Consider the following 21151-nt stretch of genomic DNA (forward strand, 5'->3'; position numbering starts at 1 on the left):
TGCCCTCGATAGCCACTATTTTATATAAATACATCAGTTTCTAAACTATAATTATTTAGCTTCTATAGTGCTTTTTATCTATAGATCTCAAGATGCTGTATAAAACAGTGTAAAGGATTTGAGTGTCCTCATTTTACAGATGGAGACATAGAGGCACAGACAGGTGAAATTACCTATTTCAAATCACGTAGCAGATCCATGGCAGAGGTCTCCTAACTCCAGTCCAGTCTGATGGAGCTATGTCCTTTTTTTGAGGAAGGAAGCTTGACTCTGAAACTTATTTTATATTTAAAGAGAACTCTTAGCCTCTGCAGACAATATGCACTTGTTCGCAGAACATTTTTATATCTATAATGAGTTTTATCAGAAGCAAGGTTTGCCTATGTTGTAGTGTCTGTCAGAGGCCTATATTCAAGGCAGAATTATAATATCAAGATCTTTATAAACATAATTTAACAGTGAGTGGGAGAGTAATATGAGATGTCTGGGATTATTTACTTTTTAAGTGAGATCTTTAATTGGTCAAGCACAGCAAGGTTTTATGCTCTGATCAATGTCAAAACTTCAGGGAATGTTCTAGGCATCAGTAGGCAGTATCCTATTGCTTTTGGTTAGAATCAGAAAACTGGAAGAAGTACACCCCCATTGGAGCTCTGCCCATCTTCCCAGTACAATTTAAACCAGGGTAGATTGATTTAAATCAAAGCAATTTAAAATCACCAGTTTTAATCATGATTTAAATCACCAAGAAGGAAACCTTGATTCAAATAATCAATTTTAATTGTTTTGTATTTGTGCTTTTTATTTTATTTTCCTAAAGAAAGGTTGTTTCTCACTGGTTGGTAACAAGTAAAACATGTTGATTAGCAACTAAATATAGCCATTACGCTAAATTTGGTGCTGCTTTTTTGCTAACCAGGAGTATTTAAGCAATTGATTGTTTCTGGTCACCATGTCCTTCAAGATTTAAGAACTAGTAAATCTTATCCTCTCACATCTAGTTTTTATTAATAGATTCACCAGTTCATTGGTTTAATTTTCCTTAAAATGTCAGTAAACATGTACTGCTTAACATTATTTTTATGTTTAATGTAAGTGATTTTAATAGGTTATTATAAGTTTAGCCTTAACGTAGGTTGTCAACTTCAATGGGGGGAAAAGGAAGGGATCTGGAGCCGTGGTATTGGGGTGCACGATAGTGTCACCAGGCGGAGGCAGACTTGGGGGATACACAGAGCCCCTGGCATGTGGCAGAGGAGGAAATAGGTGGTGGACACAGAGCACCATGCAAGGGAAAAAGAATGGGGGCCCACATAGCCATTGGCATGAGGAAGAAGAAAATGGGAGGCATTGCAATGAGTCCTTAAGATATTGAGGGATGGGAAGGTAGCGCACAGGGAGTTTGTGTTGGGCTGTGAAGGAATTCAAGGAGCCCCTTACGTGTGTAATAAGCTTGGTCTATTGGAGTAACGAAGTGTGCAGCCCTCTAGCATAACTTAATTGTATTTCTGCAGAAAGATTTCAGTCATCCTCATGGCTGTCTTTAACATGAACTTGAAAAAACTACCTGACATATTTGAGCCAAAGATTGATATAAAAGATGGGAGGGAATACCTGGATGAGTAGGGTCCAGGCGCAGCAGTATGGTCCAGTGTCCTTGTTCTCTGGCTAGTTAGGAAATGGTGGGGTTAGCATGCACTGGGCAATTCCTATCGAAGTGCATTTTCTGGATCCTGCACCTTCACTCCACTTCTCCATAACTGTTGTTGCTGTAAGTTATGAACTTCTTGTCTCCTTCTGCATTCAAGCTCTTCTCCCTTTTCCCTTCTTTCCTCCAAGTAGCCTACTTTCTTGAAAAGAACGATCTGGTCAGTTTCATTTCTGCATAGCCCTGACAGTGAATTAGGAGCTTCTGTGAAACTCTGGGAGATTTAATGCTTTGCTACTGGAGATGGGAGAGGGTCAGGTAAATGAGTCTCTCTTTGCTGCTGCCTTCTGAATAACTAATTGAAACCTAAAATATTTATCCCAAGACAAAAGCTGAATTAAAATGGAGTAAGTTAGAGAGTACTTATCAGAAATTTAAGGTATAATATATTGAGGATGTTGTAATTATCCAGAAGCGGAGGATTATAAACCCAAGGAATTCAAAGTTGAGGCTGAACTTAAAAGAAATCCAGACACCTCTGTTAGATAAGATATGAATGCATAATCATATACATTATCATGCACATTTTAATGTTTGTAGTCATAAATTAAACTGATTTTTTTAAAGACAGTAGATTTTTTTTCTCTCATGTTACCTCAGGGCACAGCTTGGGTGCTTTTTCTGAAATTCTGTATGTTAGCATGTTGTGTTTCTATTAAGTTTAATTGCAACTCTGAGTTTCTCGAGTTATCTCGGTTTCAATATGGCTCATTTGAGAATTTCCTTGGTTTAAAGGAGAAAATTAGAGATTGTTGCCATGTGGCATTTCTAATGACTTTAAGATATAAAGTATTAACTTTTTGTTGTTTTAATTTTATTTTATGACCAGCTTTGCCTATAGTCTTTGGCTGCTTATGCCACTCTGGAACAGCTCAAATCAGCCAGAATGTACTGGCCAATTAATCTGATTTTGTTTCAGATTTGTTTCATGAGAATTGCATAAAGCAGCTGGAGTACACTCCAGTTGTTCCTCCTTCCTGTGCCCCTCATTTCCCTGCACATACACACATCACATCCTTTCCCCTTTTCTCCACCCCTTGTTAAGAAACTGTGGTGCAATGAGTAGCCTTTGAAAAGAAATGTTTAGAATTAATAGTCATTTTTGCCTGTTGTTTTTCATAACTGTGAAAGTTTTTGTCATCAGAAGATTGCGCATAAACTTTTCTTCAGACAAAAATCACAAAGATTGCAGGAGAACATTTCTTTGTGAAATTCTCTGAAGTAAAAATTTTTCTGCAGCCTTTGGAAGGGATACATTTTTACTTACGATTAATAAAACCAAAAAAAATTCATTTAAACTTAAAAAGAATTGTTCAAATGTACCTATGCACAAGATTTTAACTAAAATATGAAGTTTGATAAGTGAGTGTTATTCCATTATTGAGATCAGTGAAAAGGGGGGGAAAGTATGTCAGAATGCTTCATTTTGTGAAAGACCCATTTTTAATTTTAACTCCTATGTTAATAGATTTACTTATGAATCCTCAGAAAATTCATTCTATATTCAGCGTATAAGTGATGTAATTCTGAGGAGGATACCCTTTATTTTCCATACACAACAGAATTGAATCTTTGCTTTAAATGTAAAAACTCAGCTCAACCTGAACTTTGGAGCCCCTACTGGCTTTTCCACAATATATCCCATATAGATGACTCAGTCCTTGCTTTGAGGCTTACCAGTAAAAATAGAGCTAAAATACACTGTATGACCCAGGAGATGGCTTTATCTTAAAATATATACATGCACATCGGGGGTGATGGGGAGTTATAGGAATAGGGATCAGTAGAAAAAGTCACAAAGATGGCTAAAGGAAAGCTCCAAAGGGAATGGGAGGCAGGAGTCTTTGATGGAGTGAAAAGGGAATAAGAAATGAGAACAGTGATGTATGCAGGGTACGGTTGTGCAGAGCCTAGAATGTGTGGCAGAGTAGCTTGACCTTGATGCAGAAGGGGAGCAGAAGCTAATAGAGGGATTTGAAGAGGTGAGTGACATTGTCAGATGGAGAAAATGAGTTTACTATTGTGGTTTGAATAGCCGAGTGAGATGAGAAATGGGGAAGCCATAGAAGAGGATTCAATAGTTAAACTGGGAGATAACCATTGTCAACAGAAGAATATTATCCATGAGGATGGAAATGAAGCATTGGATTTTTGAAAGGTGGTAGGGAAAAAAATGGGCAAAAAATCTGATGTGTGGAGCGTTAATGGTTTACTTTAATCATTGATAAAATATGTAAAATAGCTAGGTTTAACTATTAATCAAAGATTTAGTCAAAGTTTAATACAGCAAGGGAGAGTACATATGTTACAACCCATGTGGAAGGCAGCAGGGCAGCAGTCAGACTCTGAAAATCTGAGCTTTACTTCTATATATGTTACGGTTGTTTACAATAGATGAGGGTTTCTCCATTTCTTTGTATTACTTTAAACCTAATATATTATTCTTATTTTTCTTCTTTAACATGTTTTCAAAAGCTTTTTGCAAGACTGGCACAGACTTTGCAGAATGGGACAGAATTGTAACCACTTTCTTAACTTGGAAACTTGGAACTGCTCCTCAGGCTCTCTGATTGGCTGTCCAGCATTCCAAAAATCATCAAAACTTTAGACACATCCTCCACCAGCTATAGCCTGATATAGAGGACATGTTACTAAGGATGTAAATAATGTTTTAAAAAGTACCTGTTTAAACTATTAGAATTATGCTGGTTAACTGTTTAACCGATATAATTTTAATAGTTAATAGTTGGGCTGGCTTGGGCAGCAGCAGCTGCTGGAATCAGGAGAGAGAGGCCTCTACTCCCCACATTTACCACCCACCCATAACAGCCAGGTGGCTGCCAGATTGGGGAAAGGGCTGCATCCCAGGCAGCGCTACCCTGATGGTGCGGGGAGGAGGGGGCCATAAGCCCACATGGCAGCAGGATGGCTCTGCAGCCACACAGGGCCAGACTCACTGTCTGACACTGCTCTGTCCTCACCTCTCTCCATGGGAGGGGCAGCTACTCCGCAGGCTCTCTGATTGGCTGTCCAGCAGCCCCTCGTGCTTCTGCTCTCCCTGCCCTGATGGCCATTAAATTACACTAAAAGACTATTAAGTCTTCAATATTAAGGTTTCAAAGTCAAGACTCAAAAGTTAGTAAATGCCTGAATTAAGATGGCCTGTGCAACCTTAATTGGGTCCTCTAGTGCATAAATATTATGATGGTCTTTACATGATCACTCACTAAGTCTATATTTTTGCACAGGACACCTGTCTCATTCATTGCACAATTTGGACCTGCTCTGAGAGTGAATCAAGGTTATGTAGTGGAGGCTTGTTTGTAGGACCCGGATTCATTTGTTGTATAAGTTGGAAGGCTTGTGGTGAATGAGGCATGTGATCACAGGAAGAAAAAGGACAGTCTCATGGCTAAGGCAGTTAAATGCTGCTCTCGGGAACTGGATTCTGTTCCACGGTGTTCCTGTGTGATGCTAGATAAGACACTTAAAGCTAACTTTTCACAGGTAGTCACTAACTTGTATGTTCCTTTATTATCTGGATGCCTGATTTTCAGAAGCATTGAGTACTCTTAGCTTCAGCAGAACTCAGTGGGAGCAGTGCTAAAAACATAAAGTGCTATGTCATGCTAATTACTCTGAAAAATGAGGTCTTAAGTGTTTCAAACTGAGTTTGCAAAACAAGTGGATATTTTTTAACTTAATCTCTCTGCCTCATTTCCCTATCTGTAAAATGGGGATAATTCAACCCCATTATCTCACAAGGGCATTATGAAGATAGATAAACTAATATTTGTGACGCAGTCATATTATAGTGATGGGAACCAGAGAAAAGCCCATATACAAGCAAACTTAATTCTGTCATTTCCTAACTTTTGAGTACTTGACTTTGTAACCTTAATAATGTTCTTAATATACTTTTTTGTGTGTGTAATTTCCAAGTTCTTAAAAAAAGCAAACAGAAAAAACAGATATTCCATCATGTGGCATTATATTGATACCTACATGGTTTATCAGCAGAGTTGAAACATTTAGATACACCATGCAGACTCTGTCACTTGAGCTAATGGAGTAGTTAATAGCAGTGGTAGGTTGTCATTCTCTGTCCACATGTTGTCAGTCGGTTTCATAGATATTTGCTGACAGTAGAGGAATGGTGAGACCTGGGAATCTTGGTTTCCATTCCAGGATCTGGAAAGCAGTCTTGTCCTTTTCTGCCTCCCCTCCCAAAAGCTTTGACTGCTTCTGCCCCATCCCCTCAAATCTGTCCCTGTTCCAGTCCTGGCTCCTTGTCCCAGTCCCATTCTCTGCTCCTGAGGCTTCTCATCCCAATTTCCTTGCCCAGCCAGTTTGTCTCCCCCCAGGGTTTCAATCCCAGTCTCTTTGCCCAACCAGTCTCAGCCTTGTCCCCTCAGTACCCAATCAGTCTCCCTCCAGTCCCAGTGTCACCAGGCTCCTTATCCCAATCTACTTCTTCCCACTTCACTCCAGTTCAGCTCTTATCTCCTCTGTGGTACCTGGGCACCAGCAAAAGGATGTCATTGGGCACACAGGAGAGACAGGCTCCCTGTGCTAGGTCCATTGCCTGGCCCAGAGCAGCAGGTAGCAGTAATTACAGGGAAACTCCTAGTGAGCGCCTGTAGTCCTCTTCTGGCTCATGCTCAGTTGCTGTGAGGGGATGGCACATGCACAGTCTGGTCAAATATGGAAGCTGTGAGGGAATGATGTATGTGCAGTCTCATCAGCGCTAGGAACTGAGTATGTTTCAGACCCTTAGTGTGGATTGGATCTTTGGAGATTTTAGCTGCTGAAGTCTGAGTATATGTGAGCTGAGATTTTTCAGAAGCCTTAAAATTTAACCAAATTTGGGTGGATTTTCATAGAAAAGGCATGTCTCTGACAGAATGGCCACCCTCTCCCAAACTTCAAGTCCTGGCTCCAAAGCCTGGGGGCGATGGAACTTAGCAAAGGAAAGGTGACCAGAGTTTTTTTAAACCTTGCAAAAAACAATGTACTTTTCTTCTTGGAGTGCTTGTTCATGTCAATTCCAAGTAGGTGTGTGCGCACTGCGTACACAATCGCCAGAAGCTTTTCCCCCTAGTGGTATTCATAGGGTTGGCTCTGGAGCCCCCTGGAGTCGCTTCTTCATGGCACCATATATAGGGCCCTGCCAACCCCCTGCCTCTTCAATTTCTTCTTACCTCCCATGACGTTTGCTGGAACATCAATCTTCTCGTGCTTTGCAAGCGTCTTCCTAGTGGTTGTTTTAGCTGATACCTGTAAATAGTCAAACAGTTTTAGTTAGTTTGTAGTTATAGTTAGTTTAGTTAGATAGGACCCTGCTTATTGGGGTAATTTCCTCTTTCCCGGGGCCTGGGCATCCCTTGGTCCCCCAGCTTTAAACCATGCGGGGCTTGCAAAAGCCCATGCCCAAGAGCAATTCCCATCCCACTTGTCTAAAGTGTCTTGGGGAGACTCATCAGAGGAGATTGCTGTAAGATCAGCAGGGGATTCAGCCCTCAGATAAAGAAGGTGAGGAGCTAGAGATTGTTCAGAAGTTCATCCTAATGGAGGCTGCTCTCCGGCCACACTCAGCACCGAGCCCGGCCGAGCCGACACCTTGTACGTTGGCTTCGGCGTGGAGTGCACCATCTTCCATAAGAGAGACTGTGCCAAAGAAGGACTCGGTGTCTAGAGACCCCTGACACCGGCCAAGATCACCAACACCAAGGGACACCTCATGGATGCAGCACCACTCGCATTCCCCTGTACCTCAGAAGAAGCAGAAGAAGACAGACGGTGCACTCGCTGATGCCCAAGACAATGGGGCGTAAGGGCTCAATTGTAGTGTGATCCTTGTCAGGCCACTCAAATGCTGTATGAAACATAAAGCATTACTTCTCAAAAGACTTGAATATTTACTACTGTTGTTCCTCAAGCGACCAAAATGTCTCATTCTTTGCCCAGTAAACTTTTCTGGTTGAGTTAGGTTCCTGTACAGCAAATTCTGAATCTTTGTGAATATTTTAAGCTTGTATAGAAGTTCTTTTGTAAACCTTGTGTCAATGTAATGCTGTTAATTTTCTTCAGTAACTGCTATGATGGAAGTATAACAAAAGAACTGTGTAGGGGGAACTTTAAATGTAGTCTATTAATTGAAGTGACAGATCTCTACAGTTTAAGGAAAGCCATTTGATTTAGATTCTGGATCTTGAAAATAATGTAACAAATGTTCATAACGTTTCTTAAAGCATGGTAGTAAACAGTAATGGAGTTATACTGTGTAAACACACATTATAGTGATCTGTTTTATAGTTACTTGCAGATCCAAATATTTGGGCATCAATCATATATTCAGTGCTTGCTGAATTAATATTTAGTGTTCATAGTCTTAAAAAAAAAAAAAGTTTGTAAACAGCCATAATAATATATTTGGTCTTGTAAGCTGTGACATGAAATGAACTAGCCCAGTAATGTGCTTAAAATGCTTTGATTGGTTATTGGTTAACAATTCTAGTATATCATTGAACTAATGAATGTCATGATTCATTGATGGAGTGTGTTGTTTTGGATATGTTAGTCAAGTCTGTACTTTACACACCATCAGATACATTAGGAAAACCAGTGAAAGCAAGGGACAGAAATAGAAAGCTTGTTGACAAAAATAGTTGGCAAATTAGCCCTTGTGCTGAGTAATACTGCATGGGGGTTTGAGTAAGTGGGTGACTTCATTCCAGCTCTGTAAAGTAATCCTCAAAGGCAAATAATTTAATTCCTGGGTGAAATTCTATGGCCTGTTATGCAGAAGATCAGACTAGATTATCATGAATAGTCCCTTTCCAAATTTAAAATCTATTCTAACAAAAAGAAACAAAAAACCTCACAGCCTGTGTTAAAACAACATTATGGTTGCAAAGTCCAGCAGTTAAAAGTAAAGAAATGCTGGAATTAAGGTTACCCAGACAATCTTAACTTGGTCCCCTTGTATATATGCTTTTGATAGTCACTAATTTCATTATCACATACTATTCTTTCAGGAGGACCCATGCTCATTCAGTGAATGGATAGTTATCCAGTATTTCCTCTTAATCTTTTGTATTCAGTGTACGATACCAGGTCTTACTTAATGCACACCATCCATATCCTGTACTGAATACAAAATTATTAATTTCTTCATGATCATTTCTGTGGTGTTCTCACCATAGTGTCTGAATGGTTCACAAATATTAATTATCTTCACAACACACCTGTGAAATTATGTAATAGTGGTATTCCCATTTTACTGAGAGAAAGATGAGGAAGAGAGATTAAGACCAAAATTGTCAAATATCCACTAATTTTGGGTCCTTACTTTTCAGAGTACTTACCATTTTTTACAGTACTTAACATGTTCAAAGCATATCTCAATTGACTTCAGTTGCAGGCAGTTCTGAGTGCTCAGCACTTCTTCAAATCTGGCTTGGTGCGTCTTATTGGGCACTAAGAAAATGAGGACTGAACAATTAGAGGCTGACATTGAAATGTTTGGTTTAAGTGACTTGTCCAGCATCTTGCAGAAGCTCTGAGTGAGAGGGATAGAATCCAATTCTCTAGTTTGGCATTCAACTATCTTAATCATAAACACCATACTTTCTCTTCTTACAGTCCCCAGCTTCATTCATTACACGTCTGCCAAATTGTGCAGCGAATAAGGCAAGGATAGGACAAGCAGCAGTCTAATTGGATGCTTAGGTTCTCAGGTGGCATCTGATTCTGGCAACTGGAAAAAAACCAAATATTCGGAGACCCATGATAGATCCGCAAGAGTTGGCAATTTTGGTACTGTGTTTTCAATTCATAATTTTGCATTTCTCATGCACTGGTTTTTAAAGATAGCAATTGTTTAGATAGCACATTATATGTTTAAAATCTATGCAGACATTAAATAATTATTCCTTTTTCAGTTTAGGTATTTGTGCTTAAATCTATCTACTCTTGCTTAATTCCACAGAATAAACTAATCTAAATTAAAATTCATCATTATGGTTTAACTATAGGATCCAGCAGGTAGAGATGAAAAGATGCAAACTCTTTCTGATTCTGTTGCAGCTTAGAATAGATGCCAGCTGAATATCTTCATCTCCCTCCATTGTTGTCTGTTGTTTTGATCTTAGTACCCAAGAGGAGACCAAGGACATTTACATGTTTTGTTCCTTTGGAAACTTGTAAACTACTTTGTCAATGGCAAATCTTCAGTAGCCATTCCCTCTGTTAGAACCCCAAGGGAGACTAGTGTCTTGAAGTGTAGAACCTAGATGTCTGCTTACTTGGTCCAGGACAGAGGCTCCCTATTTGAGCTGTTGAAAGTGCTGTAGAATCCTGCCACTACATGATTCAGCAGGCCTATTGTGTAACATGGGAGCAAAACCAATCACATGAAAAAACCTAGTGTAGGTTTATTGCAAGAAGCCAGGTTCTCTCAAGCCAGGAACGTTTTTTTCCCCTTCTCATTCCAAACTACAAGCAGCTTGTGCAGGACACTTTTAACAAACCAGGTGAGCCCATAGGTTCTAACAAGAAATTGGGGCGTTATCCTCAAAAATCGCAAACAGTCCTCAACTAAATGTTTTTCTCATTTTTGTAAGAGAGACTAATTTAAGACTTGCAGCTTCTACAAGTGCTGGTCCCTGTGTGCATTCCACATGTGGATATACATGCACGCCATGCGCCTGAGACTGGAAAATCTTGCAAATAGTGTCCATTGGTGTGCATCTGTGCCCTAGATCTCCTTGTGCTTAGCACCAGGAATGTAAGGGGTGGTGTGCGCTAGACCAATTACCTCTCCAGTTCCTTCTTACTACTACATGGCCTGAGTTGGAATCCTCTGTATCTGGAGCTGTCCTCACATCCATCTTCATCTCTATAAATATTACTGTATATAGTTGTTAGTGGGTTTTATAGTGTTTTATTGTACTTTATATAGTTAGTGCAGCTTAGCTTTCCACCCTCAGAGACCATCTCTTTTTCCCCTTCCCTCTTGGGAGTATGACTATGCCTAGAATTTTGGATTAAAAAACTCTCTTGCCCTCCTTTTTGGTAAGCATTAACAGCTGGTGCTGCCTTTGCTGTCTTAGGCTGGCTCATGTGTCTGTCAACTGTTGTATCAGTCATTTCTTCCCACTCTGGTCATGAGAGGGACAAGAGCTCCGACTGATGATGCACCTCATGGAGAAAGCCATGAGACTCCAGTCAAATCCAGGCCAGGGAGCCCTCCTGTACATCAGCATCACTCCTCGAGCAGCACATCTTCCAGTACAAACTGAAATAGATGCAAGATCAGCTAAATCTAAAAACCTGGTGTCCTGAGAGTAAGGGGCACTCTAACAGACATAAAAATGGATCCTTCTTTAAGCCTGCTTCTAGGAAAAGGGATCCCTCCCTAACTCCTTCCAAGTTGGGTGAGTTTTTGTGCTCAGGTTCCAAGGACTTAAGCTCTGTAAATCTCCCAACTACAAAGGGAATGCATGCAGGAGCAAATCTCCAATGGTACTAGCTCTGGTACTGATGCGTCGCCTGGCTTGGCCTCATAAAACCACAACCACAAAATCTGTCATGGCACCAGCAAAACTGTCAGCTGGGATTCTGTGTACTCCAGAACGGATTGATTCATATGCATATCTTCCCTCTCCTGGACCCACAAACTCCTCCGCTTTCCATCCCAGTCTTTCTGAGGGACATCTTGACCCCAGAAGAGAATATCACCTCAAGTAGAAGGGGTTAGTCCATCCTTGAGCCTGAGCGTTCTCCTACCAGTATCAGTGATGGAGATGGATCTGGCCTTCTCATTGGCTAAATCCAATGTCCTGGATGACCCATCACCTCCCCCATCCCAGGGAGGTTAGCCCAGACAGGGCTTTCAAGGTTTCTTGGGTCCATCCTAAGCATGGTTACCCTCCAAGAGATCACTGGTACCCAGTGCCTTGCCTGCCATCCCAAACAGCCTTTGACCATTCATACTGGCCCTATTGGGGTCCATGGGATCCTCATGCACGATGCCTCAGATCCGTGTACTCTACCAGAGAGTCACATCATTCCTGTCCTCCTAGACATCAGCAGCTGGCTGCGCAGGGGTACATGGAGAAGGAAGATGATGAGCTGGATCTTTTGGTGTAGGTGTATCCTCTTCCTCATGCAATGAGGCAATTGCCCCATCTTCACAATTCCAACCTGATGACCATAGGCCATATAAAGAACTATTGCAAAGGGTGGTGGCATTATTTCAGATTCCATTAGAAGGAATTCAAAATACACAGCACAAGCTTTTGGATATTCTGCAGCCCACTGGACCCATTTGGGTATTCTCTCAGTGAATGAGACCAGTTAGAGTGGTATGGCATACACCAGCAGTGTGTACCCCAACTTTTGAAAGGAATGAGAAACATTTGTGCCTGCCATGGGTAGAATTCTTGTTCCTGCACCCAGCTCCCAATTCTGTAGTATTACAAATAACCACAGAAAGATACAGGCAGCAGCACTCTAAGACCACACCTGTGGACAAGGAAGCTAAACACCTGGACCTTCTGTGGAGGAAGGTTTTTACATCCACTAGCCTCTGTTTCAGAATCTCTAACTACTAGGCCCTGCTAGCAAAATGTGATTTTTATGAACTATTTGAAGTTCCTGGAATTCAGAGAGAAACTACCCCAGGAGGACAGAACCCAATTCCAAGCCCTTGTTGAAGAAGACACACTAGTGGCTAAAACCTCACAGCAAGCTGCAGTAGATGCAGATGATGCTGCATCTAGATTTATGATGAACACAGTAGTAATATAGCAACAGTCATGGATTCACTCTTTGGGGCTTCCCAGAGACATTCAGAACCCCACTGAGGACTTCTCCTCCACTTCCTGAGCATTTGTACCTGAGCCCTGAAAAGGAAGAATCCATAAACCGGTCTATAAACCAAGGCCTCTTCCACAACTCTTCTACCACCAGTGACCATATGAATTGCCACACAAGCGTCCAGGGGTACAGAAGCCACGGTATGCATCCCCATCTATCTTGACGACTGCCCCAGCCTCATCACAGGCTAAAGGTTATTTTTAATGGGATTCTTGAGAGTTGTGACCAAACCGTGGTGCCATCCCCACCTGCTTCTGAAGTACACTTTGGTGGCCATCTAGTGTACTTTGCCCACAACTGGAGGGTTATAACAATGGACAAACGGGTATTACTTCGGCTACACTATCAAGTTTTTCTCCATCTCCAAAAATCCCTTCCCAGCCCTTCTTCAGGGACCACTCTCATGAGGAGATCCTCTGAAAGAAAGGAGGTGGACTCTCTCCTCTAATAAGGAGCAATAGAGCAAGTGCCACCTCAGCATCAAGGGGAAAGGTTCTACTCAGCTATTTCATAGTTCCCAAGAAAAAGGGAGGATGGAGGCCAATTCTCTACCTACATCCGCTAAATATTTTTATTTGCAAATTAAAATTCCTCGTGGTTACATTGGCATCAGTAATGTCTTTCTTGAAAAAAAGACACATGATTCTCAGCTCTTGACATAAAATGGACTTATTTTCATGTGGACATCCACCCATCCCACAGAAGACTCCTTAGGTTTCTGATAGGACCGGAATGCTAGCAGTTTTGGATTCTCCTGTTTGGTCTGACAACAGCATCCAGGGTTTTCACGGAGGTCATCTTGCAGCACAGATGAGACAAAACAGCTACAGAGTTTTCCTGTACTTAGATGACTGGCTCCTAACAGTCAGATTCCATTTGGAAGTTCAGTCGGCTAGCTTGTCCTTTTTCTGCTGCCTGTCATCCTTCGGAGTCTGTGTAAACGTGGAAGAGTCTACTCTGATTCCCACACAACTCATACACTTTATAGGGGCAGTCGTGGATTTAACCATAGCAAGCGTCTATCTCATTGTGGACAGATTCCATGCCATGAGCAGCTTGATAAAGCAAGTCACTTGCAAACCCCAAACAGTCCAGATCTGTGTTTCTTTACTACGCCGCATGACTTTCTGTATTAAGTAACACCATGCACCACGTTGCATCTCCATTGTCTGCAATCCTGGCTCAAGTCAGTGTATATACACTGCGTAGAGACAGCATGAACATAATGACAATCTCGGTCAGTGTCAGAGCTTCACTCACCTTGTGGATGAAGCCGGAACATGTGTGTTTTGAGTCCCTTTTCCTAACACCCACACCTGACATGATGATGATTACAGATGTATCCGTTATAGGCTTGGAAGTCCACATGGGCAGCCACACAGCACAAGGTATGTGGACACTTTGGAAGGTCAGGTCAGTCTTCACTGCATATCAGTCTCCTGGAACTAAGAGTAGTCAGACAGGCCTGCAGTGCATTCTTCCCACTCACATGATACAGTCATGTCCAGATAATGCCAGAGAACATGACATCTGTCTTCTATATAAACAAATAAGGAGGGGCAAAATTCCTCCCATGGTGCATAAAGGTGGTCAGCTTATGGAATTGGTGCATCTAGAACCACATCAGTTTCTGCAATATACCTCCCTGACACTCAGAACATGCTAGTGGACAGCCTCAATCCATCTGAGAAAACATCTGTATGGACAGATGGGTTTCAGATATTATTTGTTAGGATTATGTCATACAATTTCAGGCTGTCTACCCTTAGAATTCCCCTTCCCTCTCCTTTTTCAGGGATCCCTTGCACTAATTACTTCTGTGAGAGGAATTTTAATTCCTGTTAGGTCTTGGGGCTATTGAAGAGGTTTCCTTTCAATTAAAAAGAAAATGTTTATATTCCCATTTTTTCTTATCCCAAAAATAAAATGGGGACAGTGGGGTCATTCTAGATTTGAGATAACTCAGTACTTTTCAAAATGGTGACTCTTGTTGCTATACTCTTGCAAACTCTACTGGATTGGTTTGCTGCTGTGGATATGCTGAATGCATATTTTCACATCTCCATCCTGCTCCCAAAATTTTTTAAAGATTTGTGGTAGAAATGACCCATTACCACCAGTCCATAGTGTTGCCTTTTGTACTTGTTTCGGATCTAAGGGTCTTGACAAAGTGTCTGGCTGCAGTGATGGCATTTCTCAGAAGGCACAACATCAAAATGTATCCATATTTAGACAATTGGCTTCTACTAGGCTCTTCCAAAAACAAATAATGAATCACATCATCTTAACTCTCAAATTCTCAAACATAGGTCTGAGAGTCAACATGAGGAAATCAAACTTAGGTCAGTTTCAGAAAGTGGAATTTATAGGAGGCTTTTATAAATTCCAAGACAGCATCAGTGTATATTTCTCAAACCAGATTCAAGAACCTGGTGAATGTGATCCTGCTGGTACAAAGAAAGCCTGTAAAGACAATCAGTGTGTGCTTGAGACTATTAGGGCACGTCATTATGTGTGTGTCACTCCTGACGCTGGGCTATGACTTGGTTGAAGACTGTCCAGTCCATCTATACAGAAGCATAGAGATGACTGTCAGCGTTTCCCAACAGCCCACTCTAAAGATGATGATGGATGCCTCCAAACTAGATTGGGGACTTACATTCAGCATCATCAGACATGAGCATTATGATCTGAGAAAGAGTTTTTTGTATATATACATGTTGGAATTTTAAGCAATTTTTTAATTTGCTTTCTTCATCTGATTCAAGTCAAGCTTGTTCGGATTATGATGGACAATTCCTTCATCATACTTTATGTAAACAAACTGCAGGAGGCAAGATCAACACTTGTGTCAAGAAGCACAACTTCTTTGGGAATGATGTATAGAACATAAGCTGTCTTTGGAAGCAGTTTATCTACCAGGTTTTCTGAATGTTTGTGCAGATCTGCGAAGCAGACAGTTTGCATCATACCACAAATGATCTCTAAAGACATCTGTTACTCTTATGACATTCTGGAAATAGTGTTGGCCTCATGTGGATTTGTTTTTGCCACAAATATCAACAAAATTTTTGGAGGTATTGATCAAGAGCAGGGATCAATCTAGGCTCTATTGCCAACGTATTTAGGATCTGTAGACCTTCATTATGCTTGCTCACCAATTCCACTCATTCCCAGAACTTTAATGAAGCTCAGACAAGACTCCGCTTCCACCAGCATGATCCAGACAATACTGGTTTCTGCACCTGGTCAGGTGTCAATAAGATCATGGATCACCCCTTCTCTGGTTCCTGACTTGGTATCAGAACTGGACAGTTATTCATCTGGACTCATCATCCCTGCATCTGATAGCTTGTATGCTAACTGCTTGAATGAGGCTGAGAAAATCTGTTCTCAAGCAGTTCAGAACATTTTAATAAACAGAAGAAAATTTTTCATGGGAACTACTTACAGCTCTAAATGGAAAAGATTTGATGCTTGGTCTCAGGATCAGACTGTTTCCCTTTTCTAGGCTGATATTTCCTTTAATTTAGATTACCTTTTTCCTTAAAATATTCTGAGTTACCGGTTAGTTCCATTAAAGTGAATCTAGTTTCAATATTTGCCTACTATCCTAAAATTGATAGTTTTAATACATTTTGCTCATTCTGAAAGATTTCTTAAGTATCTACTTCAGGTATTTCCACCTATAAAGGATCCATTTGCTCTATGTATCCGAATATTGTGTTGTCAAGTTTAATGAAAACCCTGATTGAGCTGTTAGCTACCTGTGTGTTAAGACTTCAATCCATGAAAACAGTGTTCTGATTATTTCTGCTCATGGAATTGGTGAAATTAATGCTTTGATATCAGGTTCTCCCAATAAGATTTTTCTTGGGAATAAGTTTTCATTAAGGCCTCATCTGAGTTTTCTGCCTAAGATTGTGTCTGAGTTTCATGTTAACCTTACTTTAGACCTCCAATGCCGCTGACACATCAGGCAGTCCAATTCCTCCATTAATTCCGATTGCTTGCTAACATGAAACTTCTTCTCAGGTGATGGTAGTGCTTTCAATATCTTCTGTCACTGTCTTCTGCCAGTTCATAGAATCATAGAACATTAGAGTTGAAAGGGACCTCAGGAGGTCATCTAGTCCAACCCCCTGCTCAAAGCAGGACTAACTTCAGCTATATCATCCCAGCCAGGGCTTTGTCAAGCCTCAACTTAAAAACCTCTAAAGATGGAGATTCCACCACCTCCCTAGGTAACCCATTCCAGTGCTTCACCACCCTCCTAATGAAAAACTTTTTCCTAATGTCCAACCTAGAGCTCCCCAACTGCAACTTGAGACCGTTGCTCCTTGTTCTGTCATCTGCCACCACCGAAAACAGCCTAGCCCCATCCTCCCTGGAACCCCCTTTCAGGTAGTTAAAGGCCGCTATCAAATCCCCCCTCATTCTTCTCTTTTGCAGACTAAACAAGCCCAGTTCCCTCAGCCTCTCCTCATAAGGCTTGTGCTCCAGCCCCCTAATCATTTTGGTTGCCCTCCACAGTACTCTCTCCAACTTGTCCACATCCTTTTTGTAGTGGGGGGCCCAAAACTGGACACAATATTCTAAATGCGGTCTCACCAATGCCCAATAGATTGGAATAATCACTTCCCGTGACCTGCTGGCAATGCCCCTCCTAATGCAGCCCAATATGCTATTAGCCTTCTTGACAACCAGGGCACACTGCTGACTCATATCCAGCTTTTTATCCACTGTTACCCTCAGGTCCTTTTCTGCAGAGCTGCTGCCTAGCTCGTCGGTCCCCAGTCTATAATTGTGCATGGGATTCTTCCTTCCTAAGTGGAGGACTCTGCACTTTTCTTTGTTGAACCTCATTAGATTTCTTTTGGCCCAATCCTCCAGTTTGTTTAGGTCACTGTGTATCCTATTCCTACCTTCCAGGGTATCTACCACTCCCCCCAGCTTAGTGTCATCCGCAAACTTGCTGAGGGTGCAATCTACCCCATTCTCCAGATCATTAATAAAGATGTTGAACGAAACCGGCCCCAGGACCGACCCCTGGGGCACTCCGCTTGTGACCGGTTGCCAGCTAGACACGGAGCCATTGATCACTACTCATTGAGCCCTATGCTCTAGCCAGTTCTCTATCCATTTTATAGTCCATTCATCCAACCCATACTTCTTTAACTTGCTGATAAGAATACTGTCAGAGACAGTATCAAAAGCTTTGCTAAAGTCAAGGTATATCAGATCCACCGCCTTCCCTACATCCACAGAGCCAGTCACCTCATCACAGAAAGCAATCGGGTTGGTCAGGCATGACTTTCCCTTGGTGAATCCGTGTTGACTGTTCCTGATCACCTTCCTCTCTTCCAAGTGCCTTAAAATGGATTCCTTAAGGACCTGCTCCATGATTTTTCCAGGGATTGAAGTGAGGGTGACTGGTCTGTAGTTCGCTGGATCCTCTTTCCTCCCTTTTTTGAAGATGGGCACTATATTTGCTTTTTTCCAGTCCTCAGGTTCTTCCTTGACCTGGCTAAGTTTCTTTTTCCTCCCTTGGGTACCCAATTCAATTCTTGCTTAGCATGTCTCCCATCTTCCATGCTTTGTACATGTCCCAACCACTTTCCTCTAATATTTTCTAATACGTCCTGCTCTGTCAGCTCCCTTACTCTTGCATTTGTTATTTTGTCTTTCCATAAAATATGTAGCATCTTCTTTAGCCATCTGTGATGGGTAGTCTATAATCTCTTTTTGTTAGCCACAGTCATTGGTTTAGTCTCTGTCGCATATAGTAGAGTGCTCAGTACAGTCGCTTGGCATAATCTGACCTTTAAGTTGATGTGGAGAGCTCTGTGTGACCAGATGATGATCATCTTCCCAAAAGTGGTGGTTGCTTTTCCTAATCTTGTATGAATATTTTTATCACCGCTACCTTCAAATGTCCTCACACTCCCCCCCAGCAGATCTTTTCTACCTGTTTGATTTCTTTTCCATTTATGTACACTTTTGCATCTCTTGTCCAGTTTGCTACCTTCATAATCTTGATTTTTCTCTGCATTTACATTCAATCCATTTTTTATTGCTTCCTGTTCCTACCTCTGATGTAAGGGCAATCATTCCATGTGATGTCATACTTAATAAAGCAGTGTAATCGGCAAAATCAAGATCATATAGTTTGTCTCTGCTAATCTGTTTTACACCATACATTTTGCCTTTTGTTTCCTGCTTCTTCACTTAGTCTATTGGTAATGCAAAGAGGATTGGTGGTAACTTACATCTTTGTCTAACTACATTCACACTATCGAGCCACTCACCCAGGCCTGTGTCCTATCTTACTGCACATCTACTTCTATCATATAAACTCCTTACTATGTTCATCAGCTTGTCTGGTATCCCATAGCTTCTAGCAATATTTCACATATTTTAGTGAACTGTATTGAAGGCTGCAGTGGCAGAAGAAGCAGCACAGAGGGGAGACTTCAAGCAGCTCTATAGACCTCTCAGGAAGAACCAGTTGATCTTAGGTGATGCCATCAGGGATACTCAAGGACAGATGTTGAAAATGCATGAAGAACAAGTCAGATGATGAAAAGAACATTTCCATTCCATATTAAACTGTCCAGAGCTGACGATCATGCACAGGTTAGAGAGAAATGCCAGTGCTACTTCGGGAATAGAAGAGGGACCAAGAATACCTGATGAAATTAAAGCAGCCATCAAAAGCCTCAAATAGTAGACAGCTCCTGGTGTTTGACAGAATTCAAACAGAGGTATTAAAGGTGAGAGGTGAAATTCTGATTGAGCAGCTAACAAAACTCCAACAAAATATGGGTGAAAGAACAAGTGCCACAAGACTGGAAAGATGGTATCATTGTGGTATTGCCAAAAAAAAAAGGGGGGGGGGTGATTTTAATGCACAAACTGGAGAGGTATTGTACTGTTATCAGTCTCAGGCAAAGTATTGGCTACTGTTATGCTGAGTAGAATGAAAAAGGCAGTGGATGAAATATTACAAGAAAAACAGACTGGGTTCCATCCAGGTAGATCATATTGTGAACAGATATTCACTCTTTGACAGATCATCAAAAATTATTGCTTGACAAAAACATGAGAACAGCCATACTGAGTCAGACCAATGGTTCATTTAGCCCAGTAACCTGTCTTCTGACTGTGGCCAATGCCAGATGCTTCAGAACGAATGAACAGAACAGGTAATCATCTAGTGATCCATCGCGTTGCCCATTCCCAACTTCTGGCAAACAGCAAGCGCTCCCTATCCTGGCTAGTAGCCATTGATGGACCTATCGTCCATGCACTTATCTAGTTCTTTTTTGAACCCTCTTATAGTTGGGGGCTTCACGACATCCTCTGGCAAGAGGTTCCACAGGTTGACTGTACATTGTGTGAAAAAATACTTCCTTTTGTTCGTTTTAAACCTGCTGCCTTCTAATTTCATTTGGTGACCCCTAGTTTTTGTGTTGAGTAAATAACACTTCCTTATTTACTTTCTCCATGCCAGTCATGATTTTATAGACCTCTATCATATGCCTACTTGGTTGTCTCTTTTCCAAGCTGAAATTAATCTCTCCTCCTAATACCCCTAATCATTTTAGTTGCCCTTTTCTGTACTTTTTCCAATTCCAGTATTTCTTTTTTGAGATGGTGTGACCAGATCTGCACGGAGTATTCAAGACTTGGATGTACCATGGATTAAGAGTCAATACGATATTTTTTGTCATATTATTTATCCTTTTCCTAATGATTCCCAACATTCTGCTAGCTGTTAGATCACTTTGTAGCTCTTCGCAGTCTGTTTTGGACTTAACCATCTTTAGTAGTTTTGTATCCTCTGTGAATTTTGCCACCTCATTATTTATCCCTTTTTCCAGATCATTTATATGTTGAAGAGTACTGGTCTTACTTAACTTATCTTAGTTATGTTAATGAGCTGATTAATTTACCAATATTTTGTCCAATGTATATATTATACTGTCAGTTTGCAGGTCGGAATCCTCCATTAGTAGTTAAGGCGCATTCTACAGGAACCTGGGCTTGCTTCCATAGCTTCTTTTAATAATATCTCATCATTTGAAATTTGTAAGTCAGCCACATGGTCTTCTCCTCATACTTTAAGGAAACATTATGCAGTTGGACAGGTAATTATAGGAGATGCAGCCTTTAGAGCAGTATTTAGATCTGTATTTAGGTAAGACTTCAATACCAACCTCCCTGTGTTAACTGCTTTTCTGTCTCCAAGAGTGGACATATAGACGACAACTCAATGAAGAAAAAAAGGTTACTTACCTTATATTAAGTGATGTTCTTTCTTTGAGATGCGTTGTCTGTGTATTTAGCAACCCGGCCTCTTTCCCCTCTATTCTAAGTCCCTAGAAGATTTTAATTGGTGAAGGAACTGATAAATGGTTGGTCTGCCTCGCCCTTGTTTGTATGCCTTTGGTTGGATAGCATGAGAGCATTCAGTGAATATGTGCAGGCCAACAGGAGGGTTCCAGCTAGGGAAAAGTTCCCATCTCTGGTGCTAGAGGTACGAGTAATACCCAAGAATGG

The 21151-nt window shown here is 41.2% G+C and overlaps 1 protein-coding gene across 4 annotated transcripts in view; it reads left to right on the top strand.

Moving 5' to 3' along the window:
* The window catches only part of STRN3 (striatin 3), a 102734-nt gene that overhangs the window by 20817 nt on the left and 60766 nt on the right, over window positions 1-21151 (top strand). The window lies entirely within an intron of this gene.

This window comes from Emydura macquarii, unplaced genomic scaffold, assembly GCF_026122565.2.
Source record: "Emydura macquarii macquarii isolate MOO-44397 ecotype Brisbane River unplaced genomic scaffold, CSIRO-AGI_Emac_v2 contig_374, whole genome shotgun sequence".
Taxonomy (NCBI): Eukaryota; Metazoa; Chordata; order Testudines; family Chelidae; genus Emydura; species Emydura macquarii.